At 41.5% G+C, this 26,629-nt stretch overlaps 1 protein-coding gene and 1 long non-coding RNA gene across 2 annotated transcripts in view; both read left to right on the top strand.

Annotated features, from left to right (window-relative positions):
- JAZF1 (JAZF zinc finger 1) overlaps positions 1-26,629 on the top strand; it is a 356,426-nt gene that overhangs the window by 12,351 nt on the left and 317,446 nt on the right. The window lies entirely within an intron of this gene.
- LOC129523638 (uncharacterized) overlaps positions 1-26,629 on the top strand; it is an 80,341-nt gene that overhangs the window by 11,262 nt on the left and 42,450 nt on the right. The window contains exon 3 of the long non-coding RNA XR_010134630.1: positions 1,296-26,629. This exon is cut by the window's right edge and continues 42,450 nt beyond it. This is a non-coding gene — a long non-coding RNA (uncharacterized lncRNA). The remainder of the gene's footprint in view (positions 1-1,295) is intronic.

The following is a 26,629-nucleotide window of genomic DNA, read 5'->3' as shown; positions in this document are numbered from 1 at the left end:
GGAGACTGGCAAACTGAAGAGTCTTTGCTTTGCTTAAAAAGGCAGCCGATACCCAGTGTTGCCATGTTGGAGTACAGGCCCTTTGTTGGCAGATGCTTTTATTTATTATTATTATTTGAGAGAGAGAAGCTAGGAATTAAGATTTTTACGTGAAACTCATCTTTTTTTTTTTTTTTGAGACGGAGTCTCGCTCTGTCACCCAGGCTGGAGTGCAATGGCGCGTCTCAGCTCACTGCAAACTCCACCTCCTGGGTTCACACCATTCTCCTGTCTCAGCCTCCCAAGTAGCTGGGACTACAGGCACCTACTGCCATGCCCGGCTAATTTTTTGTATTTTTAATGGAGACGGAGTTTCACCATGTTAGCTAGGATGGTCTCGATCTCGTGACCTCGTGATCCACCCGCCTCGGCCTCCCAAAGTGCTGGGATTCCAGGCGTGAGCCACTGCGCCCGGCCGGAACTCATCTGTAAATGCTGGCAACTAATACAGATGGGTTTAAAAACATTGTGCAAGACAACTGCTCCACTCCACCCAAGCACTGTGTTTAATAAGAGCCATTGATGACAGGCCATGTGCTTTAATGAAGCACGTATGAATGGCGGGGTGCAAAGTAAACCTTGTATACCATTGCTTCCTGCAAAGAAGCTATCTGAACTATAGAAAATGAAAAGAATAGTAGCTTATAGTGGTTTTTATTCAAAATTTCCATTGTTCTTTATGAAGCAGTTAACTATTTTTTAACATGAAAACATTGTAATTAAAACTTTTTCTTTTATACTAAATTCTAAAATGGTAAGCCTTAATCCTAAAAGTGTATTAAGATTATTATCAGTACCATTTCCTTCCCCTGGGAAAAAAAGCAGGACCACTGAAAAACTCTCTCCAGAGTGTTTTTATTGTGGCAAAAACCCTTTTGCAGGTGAATTGAGCATCCTATCATTTAAAAACGGAAAGGAAACTTACAGATGATCTAGGCCAACTAGCTAATTCTGTCGATGAAAATTTTAAGTCTTGAGTGAGTGCAGGTGCTTGGATGAGAAAAGTTGAGAGAATAGCAGTAAGCCGTGGTTCAGTGTGAGGTTCCTGGAGCTCGCTTGCCTCACTTGTGATCCTGGCTTTGCTCCTGTCAAGTTATAGAACCTCCCTGTGCCTCATTTTCTTCCTCTCTAAGATGGGGTGATAGTATGCACATATCACAGTGTTTTGTGAGACACCACCTATATTCAGTGTGCTAGCTAGTGAATTCTGAAGAAAAGAAAGCTGTCTGATCATTTCCCTTCCTTGTCTTTTGCAGGAGGCTGGGGTGGAGGTTTTACTGTGAAGCGGTTACGCATGCCACTGGAATCCCACAGGCTACGTGACCTTGGCCAACTTATTTAATTCCTGTAGCCCTCAGCTTCTGTGCAATGAGGATGGGAATAGTATTTATCTCCCAGTGTTGTTATGAGGATTAAGTAGAAACATGACTACGAAGGGTCTGGAGATCAGGAAGCCCCCACACATGTTATAACACTGATAGGATTTACCTTTTTTTTGCATCCATGGTGATGCTCCCTATGCCACATACTCCTCAAAGTCTCCTGTCCTCTTCATATTTCCATAATATGATGGGAGAAAAACAATCAAAATAACCATATACATTTCTGCTTTTTGTTAAATATTTTAACTTGGAGATATTAGGTGAAATTTGATTTCCCTGGTGGAGTTTTGGTTTGTGTTTGTATAAGTCATACTGAGTGGTCGTAGGAATTCATGAGCTGTTAAAACATTCCACACACAAATTCTTGCTGTTTGAAAATATAGCAGCCTTAATTTAGTATTGTTTATCCAGATTTAAGTTTTTGAGACATTAGATCATGTGATTAGAAAAATACTTCCATGTTTGATAAATATAATTTTCTATTTCGGAAAGAAGGCATTTCAAGAGTCTAGAGAGGTTTGTTAATCTATATAAGCAGAAAACATAATTATTACATGTTGCAACAACCAAGCAATGGAAAAAACAAAAGATGATTTTATATGTGTGGTTTGTAAAGGTTTGTGGTGAATCATTCGAAAGATTTGTAGGGCTTTTATGAAGAAATCCAAGAACATGACTATAGGACTCACAAAATGCCATGCCTTCCTCTTTAAGGGGCTGTGCATCTCTTTAATAATAGTCCTTGAAATGTTACAGACTTAAACACTGGAAGCTTCTCAGGAAAACCCCAGACTGGGCCTTGTTTTAGAAGCTTGCATAGCAATAGTTGAGTTGTTTACTTATTGCAGAGAATATTTAAAATACTTTATTCCTAAACAATCTTTGTCAACATCACTTGAAACCATTTTTAGTCTTATAGAATATATTGCCCTGATACAGTTAAGCAGCTGGTCCAGGCTTATTTGACTTAGCAGTAGTTGAGTAAGAAAATGGTTTCCAACTTTTTTTTATATATATATGTAACCAAGGGCCTCTTTTGTTAATTTTCCTTCTCCCTTCTCATGGGCTCTATTTCTTGAAAGATTTTGTCTAACAAAACAGGCTGATTTAATAAGTAATTAAATGCTTTTTTTTTATTTTTCATGCAGCAACATCTCAAACACCCAATTTATGTGTTTAGTAACTATTTATTGAGTGCCAACTATGCAGGCACTGTCTAGGAGCTGGGGACATAGTAGTGAACTACACAGTTAAAGCCTCATGCTCATGGAAGAAGCAGACAAAACACAATACATGAGCTAATTTCAAACAGTCATAACCTTGTGAAGAAAAAGACAGCGAGTCAGGAGAGAGAGGTTGAAAGGCCTGTTTGAGATAAAGTGGTCTGGGACGGCCTCTTTGAGAGGGAAACATTTCAGAAGGGGTCTGAATGAAGTTCAGTGAAGCTCGATGAAGGGGAGTGAATGAGCCATTGGGGCGTCTAGGGGAAGAATGTTCCAGGCAGAGGCTGCAAGGGCCTGAGATCGGAGTATCTGGTGTGTTTGAGGAGGAGAGTGGTGGGGGTGGGATAGGAGAGGGAGCTGGGACCTGCATGTGTAGCCTTGTGTCAGCCAATGTCACCACACAGAGGGAACCTAATTCCAGCCCCAAAGGATGATGTGGAATGTTGTGTGACTTCGTTATGGTCAGTTTCCATTCTGCTTTTTTATAACATTCAAATAGCTCAAAACCCCATTACCACCTTCAAAGCCCCCTAGGGACCTGAGAAGCCCTAACTGGCACTCTAGTTCTCTTTAAATCTAGTTTGCTTGTTTTTTAATTCTAAAAGCTCTATTTATTTTTTGTGTTCTGTATTGAAATAAAAATTTTTGGCTAATGTAACTCACTTGACTAATGTAATTTATTTAGTGTTTGCTATTTGGAAGTGGGAGTGAAAAATAAGGTTGCTGTTTTTGTTTTGTTTTTGTTTTTTTCTTTTGAGACAGAGTGTCACTCTGTCACCCAGGCTGGAGTGCAGTGGCACCATCTTGGCTCACTGCAGCCTCCGCCTCTCAGGCTCAAGCAATCCTCCCTCCTCAGCCTCCTGAGTATCTGGGACTACAGGTGCGCACCACCACACCTGACTGATTTTTATATTTTTTGTAGAGATGGGGTCTCCCTGTGTTGCCCAGGCTGGTCTCAAACTCCTGGGCTAAAGTGATCCTTCCGCCTAGGCCTCCCAAAGTGCTGGGATTACAGATGTGAGCCACATGCCGGGCCAAGTGTGTTGTATTAAAAATAATGTTTGGTACATTTTTCAAACTGAGAGCCTATAGATTTTTTTTTAAAAATTTCTTCAGTAGCTTTGTGAAATCTGCATAGATTTTAGTGGTTATGAGACTGCCAGAAATGGGGGCAGGGGAGGAGAATGGTCTTGAAAGCAGTAACGTAACATGTATTTTATTTGAGAAAAAGTACTGAGGGAGATTGTATAGATTCCACCTCTGAAGATACTATTTCACCATCACAGTGCCATTTCTTTAATTCTGAAAGGTAGTATTTTATGAATTCCATGAACAGTTTTTTTCTTTCACATCTGCATGTTATGGAGAGATGTTAGTGGAAACATTTTACTGTCAGAATAAGCCATTTGTTTTACCGAGGACATCTGGACCTGTTGTCTGTATTTTAACCTGTCAGCATCTTTGTTCAAGTAATTAAAAGTAGTGTGCTTTGAGTGACAGGATGCCCATGCAGTCGATGAAGTTCAAGAGAAAAATCAGAGTGTGAGATATGCCAAGATACGTATATTCGTACCTGTAATTTAGCCTTTCCTAAATTAAAATGATGATCAGCTGCTGCTACAATAATGCAGCATCACAAACTATCCCAAAACTCAGTAGCTTTAGACAATAAGCATTAATGCTATCTGGTCTGCAGGGGGACTGTGGTTTGGCTGATTGAGGCTGGGTTCAGCTGGGTGGCTCTGTGTTAGGCTGCTGGTCAGCTAATCTGCTGTGGGTTGGGCTCACATCTGGTCACAGATGTTCCTTCTGGGAACCAGGCTGAAGGGGCAGTAGCTAGTAGGGACATGGTTTTCTCATGGTGGACTACTAGAGCTCAAGTGCCAAGCCAAACCACAGAAGCTTATTTAAGGCCTCTATTCACATCATGCACATAACATTCCTTTTGCCAAATTAAGTCATATGGCCAAGGCCAGAATTATTAGGTCAAGGAAGTATGTTTCTTTTGAGGAAGAGCTGTGAGTGAACAGTAATCCAATCTACTATGGATGCATTTTATCAGAAATAGGAAGAGTCCAAAAGGATTTTGATGTTTAGTACAGAGATAAAAATTTTCTCCTAAAGTGACCACGGTACTCTTTAAACAGGAGGTTGCTGTCCCTACGACATCCCAGAGGGCTTGGGACGCATATGTTGTAACTCCCCATGGAGGAGTTAATAAGCATTTCAAGCAGGGAAATTGGGACTTGAAGGGGAGAAAAGCAATTAAATGATTTCTCCTTGGCCGCAAAGAATAGGGGAACCTGCTTGTTTGGTTAGGGATGACCCCTTTTCATTACAAGGTTCCTTAAGAACCTAAAGCTTTAATTTGGGTTGCCAAGTCTTCTGTACTTGTATTCTCAATTCCTGAGCTGCTTGGCAAGGCTGAGAAGGTTAAGGGGTGCTTCCTGTGATGCCCTCCCCTAGCATAGAGAGCTTTAAGAATTTTGGGGTGCTTTGCCACTTGTTCCTGTGCCCTTCTCTTCCCCAGTTCCAAGTTGGTGTCACGGAGGATGGAAAAGGACAGCCCAGCCAGTTGGGAACCTCTTTTTCCCTTTCTCCCACTGTATGCCACACCTTCTTGTGGCTGAGAGAGCTGTCCCTGATGTCAGTTGTCCCAGGTTCTGGTTGGACTGCTGTGTGACCTTGGGCAACTTACTAAGGTATGATTTTTCCATGTGCAAACTGAGGAATAGGATACCTGCCATATAAGGCTGATGTGTGAGGGGCACATGTTAAACATTTAATGACTATGAGCTGATAATGCTTTTGTTATTATCTGGTATAACAGGCACAACAGGCAGCATTCTATTATTGTTATGCCAGTATCTTCCTGTTTCTCCTCACTAAATTGTGGGCCTCCAGAAGACATGATCCATGGCTCTGCATCTCATCTGCAATGGCACTAAGTTTATGACGCAGGAACTTAAACTGATAGCCACTGAATCGTATTCAGATGTTTCCTCTACCATGAAGTCTTAAGCTCCAAGGACCAGATTAGATTATTCCTAAAAACAGATTCAGTCCTCCTTTTTTCACTTACATATTTTGCCTGAAATAAAGACTCTTGAAGCCATAGGAATGTAAAGGCTTTGAGTTAGTTTCATGCTTTACCTTTCATCAGACATTTTATACACCCAAGGAAGCCCCTGGTGTCTTTATGTTATATCAGAAGAGTTGCAAAAAGCATGGAGACTAATTTTCATGGTGTGTCTGCAAGACTTAAAGGGTATTTAAAGAATATATCCTTCTAATATTCTTCTAACACCTGTCCTTTTACTTGTCTGTCAGGTTGTGGCCATGATCTTACCATTTAGCTTGTTGACAGGTATTGTAAATGTTTCAGCTTAAGTCACTGATCCCGAGGAGCGGTCACTCTAGGACAAAAAGTTCAGCTGTTGTAACAAATAGGCCCAACCTTACGTGAACTAAAGGCTCAAGAAGTTTGTCTCTCTTTCACATAAGGTAGAAGCTGGATTCTCTGGGGCCTGAGGATGAAACTTTGTGTTCCTCTAGAGGGAAAGGGAAAGAGTATGGAGGAGTACACATACAATGTGTATGGCCTAGGCTATTAGTGATAACTTCTTATTTCCACTTTCATTGCATTAGTGAGAACTTAATTGCATGGCTACATGGAACTGCAAAGGCACTGGTGCATGTATCCTCAGCATGGCCTAGCTATAATTCTATTACTGTAGAGGAAAGGAAGGCCTGATTTGGGTAGACAGTTAGCAAGTTCCTGCCTTGGACCAAATAAGTGAGCCTGCTGTTGAGAACTTTGCCTTTCCTTTGAATAGGTAACATACAGCCTAATGGTTTAATGGAGAGAGTAGATGGTTATAATGACAATTAATAGCAATTACAATTTATTGTGCTGCAACTAAGTACTAGGGACTACAAAACACAATTGAATGTATTTTCTCATTTGACCCTCTCGGAAAGGCTGCAAAGGAGGTACTATATATTATTTGGATTTTGTAGGCGAAGACACTGAGCCTTAAGGAGAGTAAGTAACCCCCTCAAGATCACACAGTCAGGCCTGCTTGACTCCAAAGCCTTCACCATACTGCCATGCGAATGGTGAGATTCTTGGGGAATAAAGGATAATCATATACTGCTTCTAAGTCTGGTTTTTATAGCTAGTTAGCAGCAAAGGCTGCCAGGGAAAGCAGTGGGTTCATTGGAAATATTCAAGCAGAGGCTGTATAACCATCTGCCAGGGAAGCCCCAGAGGGACTTACTGCTTTTCACTTTGCCATGGGGACCTCCATGATTCTCTGTGAAGATCACATGCAGTTTCTGAATGTCACTCCTGACACTCATTCCTGTGACAGCAGCAAAGCCCCCATTAGCACATGTTCTGTACTTCCTTAATAATGAGGAGGCACCTGGTAACGTAGAGTGCAAGAGGGCCAGTAGTTGAAACTGGAGTTCTCTGTGACCTTGACTAGTCACTTCAACCTGTAGCCTCCATTTCTTGGGGAATAAAATGTGTGCATTGGGCTTAATCACTGGTTTTCTAGGAGTGTTCTTGGGGCTCTAGGGTTTCTGTAGGACTTCCTAGTAGTTTTCATCCTCTACCTACAGGGCTTTTGAGTAGACTTTTTTTTTTTTTTTTTTTAGATTAAAGGATTTTTCAAGTTAAAAAAAGTAAAAACCAAAAGGCTGGTTATAATGATAATGGCTAATATTTGTTGAATGCCTGAATTATGCTACATATTATTATTGTTTCGACAGCCTTACATGAATTAATTCATCTATGGGGTGCATCTATTATTATTCCCAATTTACAAACGAGGAAGCTGAGCTACAGAGTGCTTAAATAATCTGTTCACTGTCACTTACTAGAACATAACCAGAGTTCAGACTTAGACGTTGAGATCCACAGCTACATTCTAATGCAGGAATGGATGATTTCTGAGGTTTCTTTCAGATCAAAAAATGCTGTGGTTCTATACCTGATAGCTCAAGAACTTTTCTCTCCAACCAAACCAAAAACAAACTTCCAAATGATTTACTACCTCCTTCTTGACAATTAGAAGCTGAATGCAAACCATAAAGGTCCATATCTTGCTGATAATTTTAGAAAGCCTGTAATCTTTTCATGATCACCTGATGCAGCATGAGGTACTGTCATGCTGAAGTTTCTGACTATGGAGCTGTTTCGATAAATATATCGTGACCTTCCTAAAACACAGCTGGTGGAGATCATAAGTGGGGCCACCTTCTGATGAGATGGTTTTGGTATGCAAGGAATGGCCTCCTGGGATGGAACTAAAGCGATGTTTTGTGGCTGACAATGCTGCGAGGGCATCTGAGAATCTTAGAGTTTTGCAGCAGAAGGAACCTTTGAGGACATCTCACCCAACAGCCTCCCTTCACAAAACAAGCCTTGCCTACCGTGTGCCAGGCCCTTCTGTAAGTGCTGGAGGTGCAGCCACAAGCAAAGCCCTTGCCCTCATGGAGCCTACATTCTAGATGGGGGACACAGATAGACAACAAAGAAACAAAAGTATGTCATATTAGGTAGTGGTAAGGGCTGGAAAGAAAGGTAGAACAGGGTGAGGGGAGAGAGTGACAGCGGAGTTCTGCCTGGGTTATGCTATATTTGGGGTGTTTATGCAAATTCACATTTCTCAACTCTTTTTTCACTATGTACCCCCATATCCTGGAGCCTTTTTTGACATTTTTTTCCTATTCCCATCCCTCCTCATGAGATTTTAATACCACAGATAAACTGTGCATCTGTTGATGTCCTATATGTAACCTGTGCTTTACACTTAGAGTGAGATTGCGTACCCCACCCAGAACCGATTTTCACCACCTGGAGGGCAGTATCACCCCATCATTCTGTTAAGTTCTGCTTTTTTGCTATTATAAGCAAAACCAAACTCATGAAGTAGCCATTTTTAAACTATCACAATCTAACCTAAAACAACTTTTTAATTCAAAGCACTTTATTTTGTAATTATGGTTTTGTTTATAAGGGGTATCAGGGCTTGGGTGAATATTTTAAAAAATTATTCAGGCACTAGGAGTGAAGTATGAGAATCTAGACTCCCCATTTTTATGCAGTCTACAGTATAATAGGCTATGTGTATACCAGGAAGAATGAACTTTACTAGGTAAAACTGATTCTTCCTGCAGTTGGTAAGGAGGCTGAAGACTGCGACTGAAGCCCCATCTCCCAGTGCTGCAGCCTCCTCCTGGGCCTCCCTGCCTCTACTTCCTCCACCACCCTAGAGCTTGTCCTCCACAGCAGCAAGAGTGATCCTTCAAAATGTCAATCATGTCAAGCCACTGTGCTGACAAGGCTCTCCATTCCAACAAAAGAAAACCCAGACACCTTCCCAAGGCTTATGGTCTCAACACCTCCTGCCCACGCCCCCTCGAAGGTCCCACCTCCCGCCTTCCTCTCTGCTCCTGTGCTGCACCCACTCACGGTCCTCCTCTCCTGAGTTGGCCAGTGTTGTTCATGTCTCAAGATCTTTGCTCTTGTTTCTTCTGCTTGTGTTTCTCTTTAGATTTTAAAAAATTTGTTATATTAAAAATGAATTTAATTTTTAGAATAATTTTAGACTTACTGAAAAGTTGCAAAAGTAGTACAGGGAGTTCCCATCAACCCCACTTCCAGTTATTTCCCTGGGTTTTCCTATGAATATCCCCTCAGCATCTAAGTCTCATCTGTTCGGAGGCTTTCTCTCTCCATGTCAGCTGAGTTAGGAGCCCACCTTCCTGCTTATTTTGCTATTGCATTACCCCGTTATGTCTTTTCATAAAACTTTCCTCTATCGAAATTGTCTTTATGTATTTGTTTGTTCAGCGTCTCTCTCCCCTCATCAGCTTGTGAGCTCCTTAAGGGCAGGGACTCAAAGCCAAGTGCACTGCAGTTCCCAGGGCCCAGGACAGTGGCTGGCACATAGGATGTTCTGACCTACTGACTGGCTTTCAGTCAGGGAAGTCTGGTCCAAGGCCTAAAGCCATGAGTGGAGAGCCAAAATGAGCAGCTCATTTTCTTGACATTCATTCAAATGCTCGACATCATTAAGCCCAGTCTATGTCCATATCAGATTGAATTCTCAATGGCAATCAAAGATAGGACTGCTTCTACAGAGGACCAGTCAGAAGTTATTTGGGTAAACTGATGGTGAGAGGACTTAGGCAAAAAAACTGGCTTTCCCAGAGTCACCCTATGAGACCCGCATCTTAGCCCCATGTATTGTTGCTCCTTTATATCTGAGAATTCTCTCCATCTCAGAGCTGTGCATTGCGTTGATGTGGGTGCTACCTTTATTCGGTTGTGGAAATAGGATCTAATTTGGGGCTTATGTGAATTGGAATTGCATTGGCTACTAGTAACAGACACCTGACACAGCAGCTTAAGTCAAGAATTCTGGAATTCACCTGTTGCTGTCTTCAGTGGTCCAGGATGTTTGTGCCAGCTGGAGTCTCTGCCGTTCTCTTCCCCTTTTGTTAGCACTCCTGATTTCTAGGCTTCCAGAAGGAAGGGCAGGAAGGCCAAAAGGGCTTACTGGAAAGCCCCACCAATAACTACTGCCTCCATTACGTTGGCTACCCCTCCTTGCCTTTTTATCTCCTGTCAGTCCCCTATGGACCATGGGTTTTGGGTGAGGCCCAGGCAGCATTAGGAAGTATCTCTCTCTCTCTATCTCTCGGGGTGTGTGTGTGTGTGTGTGTGTGTGTGTGTGTGTGTGTGTGTGTGTGTGTGTGTGTGTGCGCGCGCGCGCACATTTTCAATGTGGTCTCCTTTCTCCCTAGGCCCAGAGTGCCTGCTCTCAACCAAGTTTTGAGAGGTCGAGAAGTATAATTCCCCCTGCAGGGCACCTTGTCCAGGGTTCTGTTATGCAGAGATAAAGAGAGAATAGACATTGGGCAATCCCTGCTGCAGGAACCAACATGAGTGTTTATTCCTGTCAGTTCTGCTACCTGAGAAAGTTAGGAGGAGACCATGGGGAATTTAAGCTTACATCGGGGATTAAAAAAAAATAAAGGGGACTCTTCCATTCCTTATTTTTTTGTTCATTTTGAACAGTACTAAACTCAAACTGTGCCACACCAAAATGTGATTTTGTGTATGCAGGTGCATGAGTTAGCATTACATGCTAAGCTTCATTAACAGGGACCCTGAAATCAATTGTTTAAAAGAAGATAAAAGCTGTCTCTGTCACTAATGGAAGTAGACTGTGGTTCAGGGTGGGTAGTATGTCTCCTCCACGAAACTGTCTAAGGATGGGTTCCTTCTGTCTTGTATCATCTTCCCATCGGGCAGGGGTTGGCAAATTGCTGCCCTTGGGACAGATTTGGCATGTCTCCTGTTTTTGTACAGCCCGCATACTAAGAATAGCTTTTACATTTTTAAATGGTTGGAAAAAATGTGAAAATTATTTGCAACTCAGATTTCATGTCCATAAATAAAGTTTTATTGGAACACAGTCATACTCCTTATTTTCATACCGTCTGTGACTGCTTTTGTGCTGCAATGGCAGAGTTGAATAATTGTGATAGAGCTGATAGGGCCCACAAAGCCAAAAATATTCACTGTCTGGCTCTTTACAAAAGAACTTTGCCACCTTCTACTCTAGGCTGTGGTCCTGACTCAGTGCTTGAGGCCAGCCTCCTCTCACTTTGTCTGCTTATCAGCCTGTGGGAAGAGGGACTTAGTGGGCACACCTAGCTGTGGGGGTGCTGAGGAGATCAGTCTGCAGCTGGACAGCCATTTGCCCAGCAGACACTCTGGAGGTTCTGCTATTAAAAGGAAGGAGAGAGTGGAGATTGAGTTACATTGAGCAGACCACCACAGGGGAGGTGTGCATGCACATGTATGTATGCTTTCAGAATCCACTGTGGTTGGTTGAAGGATATCGAAGGTCATCTTAATGGATATTGAAGACTGTCTTTATTTATACGTAGTATGAAGTCAGGTATAAACAAATATGGGAAATGTAGCATATGATGGAAGAGAAGGTATTTATCCGCCCTTTGATTCATGCATTCATTCAATGACTGTCTCATAAGAATGATTTCCCCCCTTGCTTGGTAGTGTTCTAGTTCTAGGATCTGAATTTAAATTTCTAAGTTAGTGACGTACTCTTGCTTATAGAGCAGTGGTCTCCAAGAGTGGTCTCTGGACAAGCAGCAGCAGTATTTTCTGGATTATTGTATTAGATGTGCAGATTCTCAACACTGTGTCCTCTTGCCCCACACCTACGAAATCAGAAACTATGGGGCTGAGACCCAGCAATTTGTGTTTCAACAAATTCCCAGGCAATTTCAATACACTCTTGGGAACCTCTGCTGTAGAAGATGTAGCGTTAATTCATAACTATAATGAGCGAATGGTCTTCTCTCTTCACTGAATGAACATTTTGTGCTTTCTGGGGAATCAACAAACATTTTCTCCACTTACCTAAACTTCTTATCAATAGTCTCTTGTACTCAGAAAATGTACACAAGTCAAAATAGACAAATCATATTTTGGCTCCACATTTATTCTAGCAGACAGTGGCAGACTCTGCCAAAGCCACGAAGTGACTCCCCATGCAATTGGCCAGGTGACCACCACCACCACACAGAGCAATCTCAGTCCTTGACTGATTCCTCTGTGTGAAAAGGGGCCTCTACAGCCTTGACCCAGTGACTTTCAGATTCTGAGGAAAACAGGCGCTTGATGCCTGTCCAAAGTAAACAGAGCCAAGAGAACCTTTCACAAGCCTGGTTAAGGATCGATGGTTCCACCCAAATGATTTAGATGATTTGGTGTTTAAGTATGTTGTTGCATAACTCTTGGCAGCCAGAGATACCAGTGTGCTGGAGTGAGTGGCAATTTGGATTGAATGAATACGGTATCTATCAAGGGTGTATGTATATGTACATACCAGCTACTGTGATTTGGACATTACCTACATTAGCTCATGTAACCTCATAGACACCTTATCAGGTAGGTACCCTTATACCCTTAAGATCATTTTCCAGATCAAAAAGCAGAGGCATTGTGAGGTTAATTTGCACAAGATCATCTTCCCAGGAAGAAGCAGGGTTAGAATTTGGACCCAGGTATTTGGTTCCTATACTTCCCATGTGCGTGTGCACACACACACACACACATACATTCTGTGCTGTCACAGCCTAGGTGTGGTTGTTTCTCTTGGTCTCTTCTGCATGGGTCATTTCTTGTATGATAATTCTGAATTTAGATGGAGGTTGTAGTTGCTGAATGGGCATGGGTGGCCAGGCCCTCCATACTGTGTTCAGTACCTTTGATGATTAACTCTGAAAGGGAAGAAAGGATTACTTAGTGCAGGCCAGAGAGCTGTAAAAGGTTCCTAAATTACTCATTTCCCCTCTGAATTTCTCCTCTTGCCTCGAAAACTAAAACACACTTTATAGGGGAAGAAAGAAGACCGTATAACTCTGTGGCAGCACAGTTTGGTAATTAATGGACTTGTGCCTGTATCAGAAGAGTGATGTATTATTCCAGAGCCCTGCAGAATGAGTTAAACTGAGAGTGAATTATTTGGTTTGACTGATGTGTACAGTAACTGAAGATAGTTTATTAGTGGGCCAGGTTTTAATCTTCTCTCAAAATGAGTTCTCCTCATATTCTGCACAACTGCCCAGTCTCTTTCATGCCCTGAAATTGAGTAAAAGGAGAAGGTGCTAAAATGGTTGAAACAAGAAGTGAAACCTTCTGTTTCATCATATGTTCCAGAAAATATACAGTGTATTTTTACTGCAGCCTCCTTTCCATCCCCCCTCCCAATCATTTTCATTAGTGATTGATGTGATTGCAGAGTGGTTTGGTGGGGAAAAGTACTTGCAACCAAATTTAGTAAACCGCAAGCCAATTTTATTTTTAGTTGTAGTGAGCAAGGGCAGATAGCAATTGCAAATATCTTACTGTATCTACTTCTAAGCTTTTACTTTTCTTTTTTTTTAATGTTTTGCCTTTTTCTCTCCCTAGTATGTTTTGTCTATTTTGAATATAATTGTTTTTAGGAGAAAAGGCCATTTTTTCCTTCTATCATTGAGAGCCCCCCTTTTTTTTTCAATATTGTAGGCATCATCTTAGTAGGAAATAGAATGTATTTATAATCATTGATGTTACAGAAATTTTGAAACTGAGAAATTAAGTACCATAATTAATAAAAGGTAGGAATAGGGAATCATAAATAATTATTTAGTATTAATTGTCAGCAGCAGCCTAAGGTTGCTCAGTGATAGATTAATAAGATCAAGCAGAAAAATAAAGGATCCCATTGGCCAGAGAATGTGAGTGGAATTCCTTTTTCACCTGTATGGCACAATGGTTGACATTCAAGAGACATTCAGTAAATGTGGTTTGGTTAGTTGGTTGATTGTTGAATAAATGTTTGAGTCCTGCACTCACTCCAGAACATCAGACTATTGGATATGAGGTTAAGTTTGACCAGAGGATCTTGAAGAGGCTGTATAATGATCATATCTTAAGTACTAGAAGAGTCATTAGTGGTCTCAAACCCATCTGCTCTACCCATTGGAGACTTCTGTAGGGACCCTGACAGTGGCCCTCTGCCATGCTTGAACATTGTGATCACTAAGGGCTTATTTCACATTAGCTTATTTCAGGTCTATGCTGTTGCTGGACAGCTTAGATTGTGGGATCAACTTGTGGGATTGTAGCAAAAGCTCATCTGCGCTTTGCAGATTCTTCCTTAAATAGTCATATAAGCCAGTTACCCTCATGGGTAGGGATGGGAGGGAGTCAGTCAAGGAGGACAGCAGTCCCCAAAACTTCGGGGAGGCTTTGTTAGGGGCCATCTTCATGTGTACCTCTTCATCCCATTATGAAAGTACCCAGGGACTGAGAATTCTTGGCATTTCCCAGTGTTCTCCCTGGATTTTTCATAGTGAAGTTTTGATAGGGACTTCTCTTAAGAGTCTCATGATAGTTGTTCCAAGGGGAGGGGGTAGAGGGGCAGGTAGATGGAGGGCAGGAGAGGATACATGTTTTGCAAACAGTTCTGAGCTGCAGACATCCCAAAGCAACCCTAATAGAGGTATGGATTTCTGGGTATGGTGAGTGGTAACCCCACCATGGTCATTGCCAGACCACATCAATTCTGATTGTCATATTCAATGAAATAAGTCTCTGTAGAAAGGCTATCAAGAAATGAAGGCTCTGGAAGCCATGAATGAGGAAGAGAAGAGGGACTGGTAATGCTTAGCTTGGTGAAGAGAACATAGTTCCAGATATGAGGAGGGCTGTCAAGAAAGAGGGAATAGGTTTGTTCAGTATGGCTGCAGAGAGTGAGACAGTTAGAATGGAGATGGCTGTGGGATAGGTTTGCCTCAGGTAGAATTTCCTGGTATCGTCATCTAGAACTGAACAATCCTTTTTTTGTTTTGTTTTGTTTTGGTCTTTGCCTTTTTATTATAGTTGGGAAAAAGCTGCAATCTGGTTATTAATGAAAATTTCCCCAATAGAAGTTAGTCACTTTTTTGAATAATCATATTCTAAATACAGACTTTAGGAAAATAAATTTATAAAATACATTGTTGCTAATTTTATTTTTAGTGGAAATGTGATGCTTTTTATCATTCGCAAAGAGCCAGATGCTTACATTTCATTAGTTTTATTTCAGCAAACATTTTCTGAGAGCCCACTTCCTGGCTGACAGTGTTAAGAACTGTATGCTCCAAGATGAGCAAACCAAGTAGTGTACCCTTGGAGAGTACTAGTGGTCCCACACTGCTCATAGGGCCATAGTGGAGGTGCTGATTCGAGGGAGAAATTATAATGAACTGGACACTGGTCTCTGGAAGTTGGAAATTACCTAGACTGCTCAACAAACCTTTTACATGATTTATAAATTTTAAAAATTCTCCCTAGAAACTAAGAAACTATATAATACGGCTTTGTGAAAATGCAACACCAATTTACAGTTTTCAAAAACATTTTATCATAATAGTTATGAAAAAGTTGTAAAATTCAAATGTATTTCTGTGTATCTGTATTGGGTTATCTCTGTATCTTTCTTGTACTTTTTCCACTGCCATTTTTTGCAGTGTCCCCTTTTCAAACCTCCTACCTTCTTCCTTTTCCTGTCCTGTATCAATAGACCTAGCTGAATTTCGCCTCTGCATAACTCATTCTTCAATCACTACTTTCTTATCTGTAATTCTTCATTATCTCGCCATATTTACTTACTATTCTTGTATTTCCTGAGTCGAATTTTTAATTTTTATCTTTTTCTTTTACAAAGAAATAGTAAGTCAGGATTCATTTGTTATTACTTATATGGCCTTTGATTTTTCTTTTCTGAGTCAATGGGAGATAGAAAAAACTAATCCAATGCCTGGCATAGATGAAACATTGAGTATTAGAAGAAATGCAGTAGAGTTTGGGAGAGGAAAAGGTGTGCTCAGTAGCATAGTGAGGTAACTGGGAGATGGAGTGGGTCAGAGGGCCAGCTTACTTATACCAGGGATTAGATTCAGGGTTTCATGAGTAGTAAGTCAAGCCTTTTGATTTATTCCAAGTATAGGACTTTTAGGTATTCAGATGAATATTTGTGAAGTTGTTGAAGAGATGTAGCCAAATGTGGGAAAATCTTATAGAGCAAAGTTTTAGCAACCCTGTCATGACACCATGAAACCCGATTCATTTCCTTTAAAAACCATCTATATCATTAGCTGACCTGTAGTAGTAGTTGTTGTTGTTGTTGTTTTATATAAGAGAACATCTGATTCATCAACAGACCTAGCTAAATTTCCTCTGCATAGTGACATAATTAAGTCAAATCGAAACTCTCACATCATCATGTGAGGATGAAACTACGTAAAGACATGAAGCTGCTGGTTTGATTTGGGAAATCTATAAATAAAATGCTAATGAGATAGATATACTAAAGTAGAAAGAAAAATAATTAAGTATATGTCAACATGAGCCACAATTCTTTTTTGTTTTTTCACTAGTAGAGTGAATTGTGGCAATTTATGACAATTGCATAATGCAGGTTTTTAAAAAACATTAGTTTTGACTCAAACTTTTAAAAATTAAAAGATTTTATCCTCTGTGTTTTTTTTTTTTTTGAGATGGAATTTCACTCTTTTTGTCCAGGCTGGAGTGCAATGGTATGATCTCGGCTCACTGCAACCTCCGCCTCCCGGGTTCAAGCCTCAGCCTCCCAAGTAGCTGGGATTACAGGCATGCGCCACCATGCCCGGCTAACTTTGTATTTTTTTAGTAGAGACAGGGTTTCACCATGTTGGTCAGGCTGGTCTCAAACTCCTGACCTCAAGTGATCCATCTGCCTTGGCCTCCCAAAGTGCTGGGATTACAGGCATGAGCCACCGTGCCTGGCCTCATCCTTTTGTTTTTGAAAGTATTGTAGAAAATATAGAAAATAAAGGAAAACATGAAAATAAATTATAGTACATTTATAAGACATAGAAAAGCATTTTTAAAATTCCCCCTCCAAGCCAGGTATGGTGGCTTATGCCTGTAATCCCAGCACTTTGGGAGGCCAAGGCGGGCAGATCACTTGTGGTCAGGAGTTTAAGACCAGCCTGGGCAACATGGTGAAACCTTGTCTGTACTAAAAATACAAAAAATTAGCCGAGTGTGGTGGCATGTGCCTGTAATCCCAGCTGCTTGGGAGGCTGGGGCAGGAGAATCACTTGAACCCGGGAGGTGGAGGTTGCAGTGAGCTGAGATTGCACCACTGCACTCCAGCCTGGGCAACAGAGTGAAACTCCGTCACATAAAAAAAAAAAAAAAAAAAAATATCGAAAATCCCCCCTCCCAAGAGCTACTGCTGTTAACATTTGGATGCATTTCCTTTCAGTCTTTATTTACATTATTAATTATTATGTATAATTTGTATTGTGCTTTTCCATTTGCCTTATAACTTAAAACTTTTTCACTTCTAGTTACAAATTCTTCATGCATGAAATTTTTAATGGCTTTACCTATCGAATGAACACATTTTTATCTAAAATACTTGATGACTATACATCACATGCTGCCTGCAGACACTTAAATGACTGGTGGAGTTTTGGACCTCAAGAGCCAGTCTCCTTCAGTTGTCAGGCCATCAGCATGGGCCTGGAGGCGAAGTGGCTTGTAGCATGAGAAGCAGGTGGACACACAGGCTTCCCTTCAGACCCCACCTGAGTGCTTCCTAATGTCTCCCCCGTGTGAGGCTTGGGCAAGTTGTGTGGCCTCTTAGGAGAGGAAGGCCCCTTCCTGTGCCCTGTAGTCATCATGCCCAAATGTGCAGACCAGGGCTGGCCCCATGACAATGTTCCCACTGGTCCTCAAGCAATGAGAAAAAAACATAGACACGCTGTCATGACTGTTTCCTCAAGTTAGATATGGGGGCATTTGTGGCCTTTATTCGAAGGTGATGCCTGTTGATGAATGTGTGCACTAAACTGTTGTTTCTTTTACAAAATGAAGATAATGATAGTCAATATCTTTGTTTTCTGGACTCTTCCATGGGCATTACTTTTCTTTCATGGCCTGCTTTGTGAAATCCAAAAGTCTGGAAGCAACTCTTTTGCAGGCCATCTGTGCCAAATTATTGGCAATTCCCTGAGTCTTCCCAGCACATCTTTGCTCACCCTGTTTCTACTTCCTTGAATGCCCACCTTTGACAAGATGACAGATTCTGTCAAAACTCCCTGAAGCAGTACCCTGCCCCCCGAAGCTTTCTGGACCTGCCTCCCCACCGGGCAAGATGATCCTGTCCTCCTTATAGTAACACTCATTTCAGTTACTCAGTCCTCTGACTGCCTCCTCTGACTGCCTCCCCTAGAAAGTTCCTGAAGGAAATGGAATCCTCTTCAGAAAACCTATCTTCAAAGAAGCCAGGTAATGTTTGTCAGGGTGCTCCTGGCAAGGGAATAGAGGAAGGTAAAACCTTCTTGCAGATTACATGGGCGCTCTGTTTGCTCTAGTGGTCACTGCTGAGGCTCCTGCCAGAAGGGACTTTCCAATCAGCATTGTGAGACTTTATTTCATCAGTGTGTTTATTTCCTCAGGGGAAGAAAATGTGGGGAAGACAATGGAGTAAGAAAATGGACAATGGGAAGAAAATGAGATGACTGCTAAGTGAATTAATCAGTAATTATTTAGCCCATTGCTATATCCCATGTTTCAGCAGATACATTCGTTTTAGACAACTCTCACATTTAAAGATAAGTGACCTTTCCCCCCACTGATTCAAATTGAAGATCAATGTGTGCTTGTGTGGGAATCTAGTTGAACCTGTGGGTTCAGGCTTTCCCATTGCCTCTTTATTTCTGTGCTTTTACCAACTGGATGCACCTCCCTATTTCTGACACTGAGAAGTTCACCGGTGAGGGAGGCATGCCAAGGAGGACTTGCAATAGCCCAAAAAGACAGGGCCTCATAGAGCAGAGAGACTGGGGGTGGGGTGGGGACCTTTGAGTTTGACCCAGGCCTTTCTGCTTGCCTGCCTTTGCCTGCCTGTTTACATTTTTGATCTTCAGAGGGAAAAAAATAGGTGAACTGTTGCCCTTTCTTTCTCCATGGACGTCTTTCTTGACACTGGCGACATACTTCTTTGGCACTTTTTCCAGTCTGATAGGCATTAAGAAAAAAAGAGGCTTTTCATGCATTTGTTGACAGAGCAAGAAAGGGGATATAGTTGTCTGGTTCAATTGCTAAGATATGAGAAATTGGGCTGCTTGAGGAGAGGAGGCTGTTTGCAGGCTCTGCAGCCCAGCCTATGTGTGAATGCTCCCTGGTAGCACAGGAAAGGTGGCCCACCATCCTGATTCCTTCACCAAAAATGATGGGGACAGCACGTAATGCCAGGAGACAAAGAGTTATTTTTGCTCTACTTGACTTTGGATTGGGGGAAAGATTTGAGTACCATCTCTTCGTTAATATGAGAGCAGTAAAATAGATAAGTAAAGCCAACGTAAGTAGAAACCTCGCCTATCCTTAAGGACTCCTCAGCTGCCCATTTCTGACTACGTAAACCGCAAGGAGGTTTTCTTCCTCCAGACCCTGAGTTGCATGTGTCATTCACTCAGCAGTGAATCAGTGAATCCTGCCTCGTTCCTTTGTTGCTGTCTGATTGTTTCAAGTGCAGTGAGTTTGTCTTCACAGCTAGTTCATGAGCTTATTGAGTGCAGCAACCATGCATTTTAATTTATTTCATTAAAAAAGATCTCTAACCTTAAGAAGGAACTTGGTAAATGTGTTTCAAATAAATGAATAGATGGATGGATAAATGAATGAATGAATGCAACAGTTTCTTAGGCCTCACTCTGATGATAACAAGTCAAGTCAAGAAATACTCAGATATGCCTTCTCAGTAGATTAAAAGTCCAAAGACTAAACCGTATGCTTAAAGATATTCTCTGGAGTCTATTTACAATAGCAAATAATTGGAAATATCCTAAGTGAGTAATGATGAGAGAGGATTGGTTCAATAATGGGTACATTCACTTGCTCTGCTATGCGGCCTCTAAAAAATTATGGTGTGTAGCAATCTAAAGAAACATGTGGGCCAGGCACTGTGGCTGACGCCTATAATCTCAGCACTTTGGGAGGCCGAGGTGGATGGATCACCTGAGGTCAGGAGATGGAGACCAGCCTGGCCAACATGGTGAAACCCCGTCTCTACTAAAAATACAAAAATTAACTGGGTGTAGTGGTGCGTGCCTGTAATCCCAGCTACTCGGGAAGCTGAGGCCGGAGAATTGTTTGAACTCAGGAGGCGGAGGTTGCAGTGAGCTGAGATCGTGCCACTGCACTCCAGCCTGGGCAACAGGGTGAGACTCTGTCTGAAAAAAAAAAAAGTAAGAAACATGTGATAAAGTGACATACCACATTATATATATAATGCACAAAGATCTGGGAAACCCAGTTGCATGGGGATAAAGGAAAGAAAGAAATTTACCAAAATGTAAAGAGTGGTTGTGCTATGTTAAGAGTGATTTCTTTTTCTTTTTCCTTTTTTTTGAGACAGGGTCTCACTTTGTCACTCAGGCTGGGGTGTAGTGGTGCAATCAGTGCTCACTGCAGCCTCAATCTCCCCATGTTCAGGTGATCCTTCCACCTCAGCCTCTCTCTCCACCCTCCCCCCAGCCCACTCCCAGGTAGCTGACACTACAGGTATGTGTCAACACACCTGGCTAATTTTTGTGTGTGTGTATATATATATGTATATATACTTTTTTTTTTTTGGTAGAGGTGGGGTTTTGCCATGTTGCCCAGGCTGGTCTTGAGCTCCTGGGCTTAAGCTATCCACCCGCCTTGGCCTCCCAAAGTGCTGGGATTACAGGCATGGCCCACTGTACCCAGCCAAGAGTGATTTCTTTTCTCTATTTTCCAGATGTCTTGGAAGGTAGCTAAACTTTCATAATGTAAAAAAAAAAAAAATTGTTTTTACTAGTAGAGGAAAAGTGATCTGAAAGAAGTATGTTAAGTGTGTACAGTTGCTGAATCAGAAGGTGAGTACTTGGATACTTATTCTTTGGGCTTTTCTGTATGAAGGAAATATTTTATAATTTTTTTATATAAAAAGAGAAAATAGTACAGGTTGAGCATCCCAGATTGGAAAATCTGAAATCCAAAATACTCTAAAATTGGATATTTTTGGGTTGCTGATGGGATGCTCAAAGGAAATGCTCATTGGGACATTTTGGATTTTGGGTTTTCAGATTAGGGATGCTCAACCAGTAAGTATAATGCAAATATCCCAAACGCCAAAAAAAATCAGAATTCTGGGCCAGGTGCACTGGCTCATGCCTGTAATCTCAGCACTTTGGGAGGCCGAGGTGTGAGGTCAGGAGTTTGAACCAGCTTGACAAACATGGTGAAACCCCGTCTCTACTAAAAATGCAAAAAATTAGCCAAGCGTAGTGGCGGGCGCCTGTAATCCCAGCTACCTAGGAGGCTGAGGCAGAAGAATTGTTTGAACCCAGGAGGCAGAGGTTGCAGTGAGCTGAGATCACGCCATTGCACTCTAGCCTGGGTGACAGAACGAGACTCTGTCTCAAAAAAAAAAAAACAAAACACCAAAACGAAACAAAAAAGCAAAAAACCAGAATTCCAAAGTGCTCAGGTTTCAAGCATTTTAGACAAAGGAAACTCAACCTGTAGTAGATTAAAAGCAAGAACATAGCAACAGTATGACTAGTGTTAGTTAACATTATAGGAAGAAGATCAGAACTTCTATTTTTAAATGACAATACTCTGGGACCATTTGGAATAGGGAGACAATTGTCTGCCATCCCTGAGGACAACTCTATTTAAGGGCTTATCATGCAGTCAGACTGTTGATAATGATCACTCTGCGTCATCAAGTAAACACTTGATTATATTCAGTAGACTCTGTTTAAGAAGGCATAGAATTAGCACCTTTTAATACTTAATTAGTACTTACAGTACTTAATAAGATAAATTTCAGTTATCTGAAGATTCACTCCTGTGTTACACCAGAACACCCTGAATCTTGAAGTGCCGTGGGATAGCTCATGTCACCCTCACAGTGGGACAAGTTACAGATCATCTGGTATATCACTGTTCCCTAAATGGAAATACTTACTGATCGATCGATCAATGGGGAAACGGTTTTCCTTAATTTAATGTTGTTCTAATCTTTTACAGTCAAGAGATTTCTTCAAGATGGCGGCCTGTCATCTGCTGGCTTCTGCTCCTTAGTATGGCTAGGCATTTCCAACTCTTTGTTTAAATTCTTGTTGGCTTGCCTAGCTTGACCCTCCTGACAGGTGCTATTTTTGTACCTGGCCAAGTGGCCACAGCTGTGTTGACATTTCTGCCAAAGACAAAATCAAGGAAAGTCAATAAATAGTATTTAGAATAGTAGCATGGGGCTTATCTTAAGGCTTCTAGGAAGAGTAGAAAATTGACATGGAGAAATGGAATACTACTCAGCAATAAAAAGGAACAAACTCCTCATCCACGTAGCAACATGCATGACTCTCAAACCCATCATACTGAGTGAAAGAAGTCACACACAAAGGCTACGTACAGTTTGATTTTACTTTATGAAATTCTAGAAAAGGCAAGACTATAGGGACAGAAAACAGCAAAGTGGTTGCCAGGGTCCTGGAATGGGGGAAGGAGATTGTACGAAGAAGCACAAGGGAACGTTATGGGGGTGCTGCAAATGTTCTGTTTTTTTTTATTGTGGTGGTGGTTACCCAACTGTATGCATTTGCCAGAACCCATCAAACTACACACATAAAAATGGATGACTCTGATTTTATATAAATTGTTTCTCAGTAGCTGTTAAGTGATATGGAAAGCTTCCAGTCACTTTCTGTGCTCTTTGAGGATGGATTGTTACCAAACCCTTCTCCCTATTGTTATTATTTGTTGGATGCCTACAAGAAACTATGGTGCTAAATATTTTAAAATGCTTCATGTGGCGTTAGTTAGGGGTAAGATTAAGTGGTTGATGATTAAGCTGCAGAGTCAGCATATAATTTATTCTTATCTTTGGATTTTCCTGGTCTCCATTTCAGTATGTGCTTAGGCGTGTTTTCGTATTTACCTCCAGTATTTTGGGAGGCATGACCTCTTAGTATCATACCCTCAGTACCCGGAAAAGCAAAGATTATACATGTGAACCTTGACTCACAGACTTTTTACTGCCCTGGACATTTTAGTTACCTTTTCCTTTGTCCTTCTACTTGCTGGAAATGTGGATCCGGTTTAGAAGGGATCAAGGATGGGAGCTCTCTTGCTTTATTTTTTTAATTTTTCTATCAGCCTAAATCATGCTTTGATCTCTTGGTTTCTTTATTCCTTGTTCAGTGATGCAAACTCACTATGACCTCTATCATTAGATCTAGCAGTATTGAATGTGTTTGGATAGTTCTGTGGAAAATGATTTTTAAAACAGAAGAGGAGAGTGATCTCATCTCCTAACTGTAAGTAAAAAGTAAATTGAAAAAGTCCAACCAAAATTAATTTTAAGTTTCATCAAAATTTACATTTTACTTTCCCTTCTTGGAATATGAGTAATAATACTGGAAGCCAAGTGCCATTTTCCAGCAGATTTACCTTTGATTTAAAAAGGCTGAAATCGGAAAATTAGGAGTCTTTATCCATCTGTCCATTTTCCTTTTTTAAAAATTTATTTTGGAGTCTCATGTATAATATAAATGAGCATATTTGCTGCTAGATGATTATACTGTGATTAAACTGTGATTAAATATATTTATTTTTGATGTCAGCCTATTGTGTGTTTGATTTAATTATTTTTAAGTTAGGTTTTATTTCCTTTTCTCTTTCCTCTCCAGCTGCTCTGTAAAGAGCCTGTACAGGCCCCTGGCAGTGAGCGAGCCCCAGCCTCCTGGTGACAGAGTGGTGTCACTGCTGATTGGCAGGCAGGGCCTGAGACTCTGGAGCGAGACTGCTGCTCCCATTGTTTCCTGCAAATGTCTGCCTCTCAGGGCCTTGGAAACTGATGACTGAATAATGCAGTGTATACACACTGAGAACTTACAATTCCAGACAGAACTGTCTGTTTCTCTTTCGATGCAGTGTGCTGAGAATATGTGCAAAGCTTTGTGGGTCTCATGCCTTCAACTCTTATTTTCTCTTATATGTCAACCTTTTGGAGATCAGCAGTATCTTTAATCTTATTCCTATTACTGGCTAAGGGCTAGGCATTGAACTTGAAGCTGATTTGCTGTGTGACCTTGGGTTTGAATTCCCTTATCTTAAAATTGGGAGGATAGCACTGTCTGCAGTGGAGAGAATGTGGCTTAGAAAATCTAATTAGTGATTATAAAGCAATTTGTAAACATGCTACAAATGCAGAACCTGTTCCTAGTTCTTTCCCTCCTCTTAACACCCCCACCCAGCAACTTTCATTTTCATGGGCTTATTTGTTCATTTATTCCATCATTCAACAACGTTTTACGGAGCACCTTCTAGGCTCCAGGTACTATTTTAGGTGGTGAGGATTCAGCACTAAATGAAAATTGACTTTGATCTGCTAGAGCTTACGTTTTAGGAGGAAAGACAGATAATAAAATAATAAACATGACCTGGCTTACGGTATATAAGGAGGAGCTTATATGTAAGGAGAAAATGATATTATCCATAAAAGGACCCTCTTTAAGACCTGCATTCTGGCTGCATTGATGAAAAGAATATACCATAAATTCCTTTTATGGATAGTATCATTTTCTCTTCTACTTAAAGGATCTGTCTATAGCCCCAAAGACTGGGCGTAGGTCCATCCGTCTCTTTGATCAGAGGGACACTGTAGTAACTGCTAGAGGGTAGAAGAAACAGTTTTTCCGTTTATTAATTCCTTCCATGAATACTGAGCCTTCTAAACCTGGGACTGTATAGTCAATGGAACATCATCTCCAAAGGTTGTGTACCTGCATGGAATGGGAAGACAGGCACACCGGCCAGGAGCTATAATACAGTGTGATGCTTTGTATAAGGAGGGTGTATATGTTCAAGGTGTAGTGGTTGGAAGCAGTACTTGAGGGAGTCAGAGAAGGCTTCACCAGAGACAAAGGGCCATAGAAATTACTATTTCTATTCCAGCCTTTTAAAATCAAAGTTAAATTTGCTGGAACTTAAACTTGAAAGACATGGATGGGTTCTGAAGACACACAAGTATCAGGAAGGGCTTCCTGAGCAGGGAACAGCACTACAAGGCTAGAGGCATCACAGAGAAAGTCTGATGACTTTTGGAAGTAGAAGTGTTTGAGTCAATCTGCAGTGTAGAGAAGGAGATGAGAGTTGTGGAAGGTGAGACTAGACCCAGAGGGTTGGACCTAAGCTTAAACAAAACTCTTCATTCTCTCTCTCAGAGACTGCAGAGCAGTGTGGCCCAGTGACGATCTCAGTAGCTGGTTGGAGGCAGGGTAGAGACTGAAAGCTCTCCTGACTCCCAGTACAATGCTCTTTCTGCTCCAACACAATGCCCATACTTTCTATCCCCAGAACACAGAAGAAGCTCTAGGCAGGGTTGACAGTGAATTGGATTGCATCTGGTGTGGTTGTGCACGTTGTCACTGTGCATGAATGCCTGGGTTGGGGAAAGGGTGCTGAAATCCAGCCTGCTCTCTGCTGGCCATACCCTGCATCTCATGCTAGGTTGTTGTCCTACCCAGAAATAGTGGTACCTCTTTTGATGAAAGGGCCGCATGGGCTAGCAGGGCCCTGGGTGGCCTGCTGAGACATACTCTGGCTCCAAGGGACAGATACAGTGAGCAACATAAGTTCAACAGCAAGGCCTCCTATACTTGATGTCTTACTGAAGCGTCCTTTGTGCTGGGAGCTAAAAATGGCAGGACAAAGGAAAGGTGCGCACAGTAGAAGGGCCTTGAGTATTTGGGAAGTACTCATGGAGTCACCTCCTCCGCTGCCTTTAGAACTTATTTCTGACTCCTGGTGGTCAGTGCTCCCTAAGTATTTTAAAGTGGAGGCTCCTCAGCGAGCCTCAGGGAGTATGTTACTGCTCAACTGGCTCTGAAAGACTGAGTGTCACTGAGGGTTTAGAAATGGTTCTCGAAGTGTGGTCCTCAGAGTACCTTTGTTGGAATTGTTGCGTGTGCATATGTGTCTGTGGGTGGGGGGTGGTACATACCAAAAATCCTGGATTCTGAACATCACATCAGAGTCTCTGAGGATGAGGTCCAGGAATTTCACTGAGCTCCCCAGATGATGTTTATGGGCAGTAGCATTTACGAAATTCTGTTTTCATGTCCTGTTTACAAAGAAGAGGGAAAAAATGCTTGAACATCAAGAAGGTAATCCTAATATTTTTAAATTAATTTTATTTCATTTAATCATATACCTTGAAAATCATTCCATGTGAGTAGAAGTAGAACTGCCTCATTGTTTCTAATGACCGCCACATATTTTGCTCTGCAGATGTAGTATAATTTAGCTAACTGGTATTTTTCTGA

Source organism: Gorilla gorilla, chromosome 6 (assembly GCF_029281585.2).
Source record: "Gorilla gorilla gorilla isolate KB3781 chromosome 6, NHGRI_mGorGor1-v2.1_pri, whole genome shotgun sequence".
In the NCBI taxonomy this organism is placed as follows: Eukaryota; Metazoa; Chordata; class Mammalia; order Primates; family Hominidae; genus Gorilla; species Gorilla gorilla.
The sequence above is the reverse complement of the archived record's forward strand: the minus strand, read 5'-3'. Positions and strand labels throughout refer to the sequence as shown.